At 29.4% G+C, this 2,917-nt stretch overlaps 1 long non-coding RNA gene across 1 annotated transcript; it reads left to right on the forward strand.

Moving 5' to 3' along the window:
- The first annotated feature begins 693 nt into the window (after nucleotides 1-693).
- Nucleotides 694-2,692, forward strand: LOC145315233 (uncharacterized). The gene is made up of 4 exons (XR_013877988.1): nucleotides 694-806; nucleotides 1,088-1,158; nucleotides 1,709-1,805; nucleotides 2,269-2,692. It is a non-coding gene; the product is annotated as an uncharacterized LOC145315233 (long non-coding RNA).
- Nucleotides 2,693-2,917: the final 225 nt, after the last annotated feature.

A 2,917-nucleotide genomic window follows, 5' to 3' on the forward strand; every position in this document is an offset into this window, starting at 1 on the left:
GCAGGAAAAATTGGATGGGAAAAATAAAATATAAAATGCCGTCATTATATCAATATAGGACTTTAGTTATGATGGCATTATTAGAATAGCGTCATATGCTCTAAATTATATCATTACCCAAAGTTTTATCAACACTTTCTCTTATTCCATGGCTTACATACTTTTGGTGCTATTATCAAGTCTGGATTGGTTGGATATAATAAATAGTAACCAAAAGTTTGTTACAAATATTATAAATTTATTGAAGGGGTAATTATGTTTATCATCATTGGGGATTTGAATCAAATTATCGTCTGATCCTTTAAGATTCCTGCTTATTTTGGAAAATATAACGCAAAAAAAGCCCTTACATCTTATGCAATAATGTACTTATATGAAACATAATGTATATTAAATATATATTTTTCTAACCTATATTACGCTCATTTCTAGCGTTTTTCGACGCAAGTCCATGTGATGTAGTTTTTTGTGTATCTTACTTTTTAGTTTTTGTTGCATCATTATTTCTAGAAGTACGCCTTTAAAGATGATTTTAATCACGCATAAAACTTATCACGTTCGTTCTATTTTATTTCCAACTATTTGATGGCTGCTCTATAATTCAATACGTTAATTATCCTATTTTACCGTATAATAATTTACATTTACAATATTATTTAGACTATACATCTATATTTTAACTTCAAATGTTAGTGTTTTATAGTTGCTTTTATGAATGTTGTCATCCTTGTTCTTAAAATTGAATTCTAGAGTGTGGAATAAAAATCTTATGTACACAAAGCCTTCATCAAAGTTGGTATAAACAGGTGAAAATATTATGCTACCCTCGGCTCGGTTGAGGTTTAAGAATATTTGTGGTACTTTCATAGTTATAAAAGAAATTGCTACTTGAAAAAATCGCACACCTAAAAAAAGTTCTCTAGTGGAGCACTTTTTTTTTGCCATTTTCCCAATGCACCGGATTAAATGTGAGAAGCCTTACAGAAGGACCATATCGGTCCAGCGGGTAGTAAAATCCTTCAATACAAACATACAGAGATATATCCTGTTACTTTAAAAAAAATGATTAATCTAACATGATATTTAGAAATATGGTTTCAGTTCTGATACTGTAATGGAGAAATATAACAGAACTAGAGGCAGTTTGGAAGATTTCAGGTAGCCTATATAATACGTAATTTTCTTGATTTTCATATTTTGTAGGTTTCTAACCACTGAACCGATATGGTTCTCCTTTACAGTAAAGATTTTTTAGGTCCAGGAAAGGTTTATAACTATCTATATTAGGGAGAGTGCATCCACCCTACCAGGAGAAATCGCAACTAGAGAATAATAGCCCCGCAAAATTATTCTCAGAAAGCAGTATTAAAAAAATCACAGCGATATAAAAAAAATCTTTTCCTATTGTCATTGATGTAAAAAAATCCTATTCTATAAACATTCAGGGATTTAAAGGGATAAGACAATGGCAGATAAATTGTTATAAATTCCCAATGATGATACACAAAATTTTTCTGTAAATTACAATTAATGGTAGAAACATTTGGACACTCAACTAAATGATCCAACCAATCAAAATTCAATAAAAGTTCCAAAGTTTGTTAAGCCAACAAATAAGAAAACGTTATTATAAGACAGCCCAATGTCCCCTCCCTCCCTGATAAACATTTCTATTCATTTATTTCTATGGCTTATGGTATTTGTTTAGTTTATGGATAAGAAACGCACAACATACCGACTCTGGTGTGTACTATTGTGTTACAAGCAATGCTATCGGTCAAGCTTCAACTAAAATATATCTTCAGGTAGGATTATTTGCTTCTATAAGATTTAGATTCCCTTGCTGAACATCTTGATTGGTTGGTTCAAACTAGTAGTGTCCAAACTTTTCAACTAAGAATTTTAATGTATTGAAGGGGAAATTTTGTTTATCACAGTTGTGAATGTACATCAATTTATTGCCCATTGTCTTATCCTTTATGATCATTGATATTTAATGAATTTAAAATGATAGAATAGTTATTTATCGTATCGTATTATAGAAATCTTTCCGCGGATATTAAAATGAAAAAAAATGAGACTAAAACCAGTTTTGTTAGCCCCGAGAGGCTGAAGGCAAACTGGTATTGATTTCATGATTTCCATGTCAATAATCATGGAAAATTGTCTGTAATACGATGATATACATATTTTTCAGAATGGCTGAGACTGGTTCTAATCCTGCGGATATTAATCGGTTTCGAAGCTATACTGGAAAAAATGTTATAGGTAAAACCAGAGATCAATTACAATCAAGAACAAAGTTGGAGCTACTTTGATTTGTGGAATAATGCCGCCAAAATATGGAATTTGGTTATTAGTGGAAATTTTGAAGGATAAATCATTTTGTCTCAATTTATATCAACTAGTTATAGTAGTGCATCTACTTTATAAATAAAGTCTGTCCTCATATCTCATATCAGCTTGAATTGTTTTGATAATAAAGCTTTGCTATACATTAATAACATTACATTTACTGAAAATGCAATAAGATTTTGATATTCTTATTTCATCAAATACATTTGTTGGATTTTGAATTGTTTTGCTATTTATGGCATATTTATAATTTTTATTTAATCTGTTATTATCTAAAACTAATTATGATGCAAAATTAACATGTTATGTATAAAAATAGATATACTTTTAGGAAAAACTTTTCTTTTTATTTTTAGAAAAGTTAAGCTTCAAGTACAGGAAAAATCTGACATTTAAAAATATTGCATTAAGGCAAACTTGCAACTCAAAAGTACAAAAACACACCTAAAAATACTTCACATATTACAAATATAAATAGTTTAAAAGGAGCAGCAGAAAAAACTATTTGCTTGAATGCACTTAACCCACTTGATAAAAATATATAATAAGTACATATATGTAG

Source organism: Acartia tonsa, chromosome 3 (assembly GCF_053477335.1).
Source record: "Acartia tonsa isolate MP-2025a chromosome 3, ASM5347733v1, whole genome shotgun sequence".
Lineage (NCBI taxonomy): Eukaryota > Metazoa > Arthropoda > Copepoda > Calanoida > Acartiidae > Acartia > Acartia tonsa.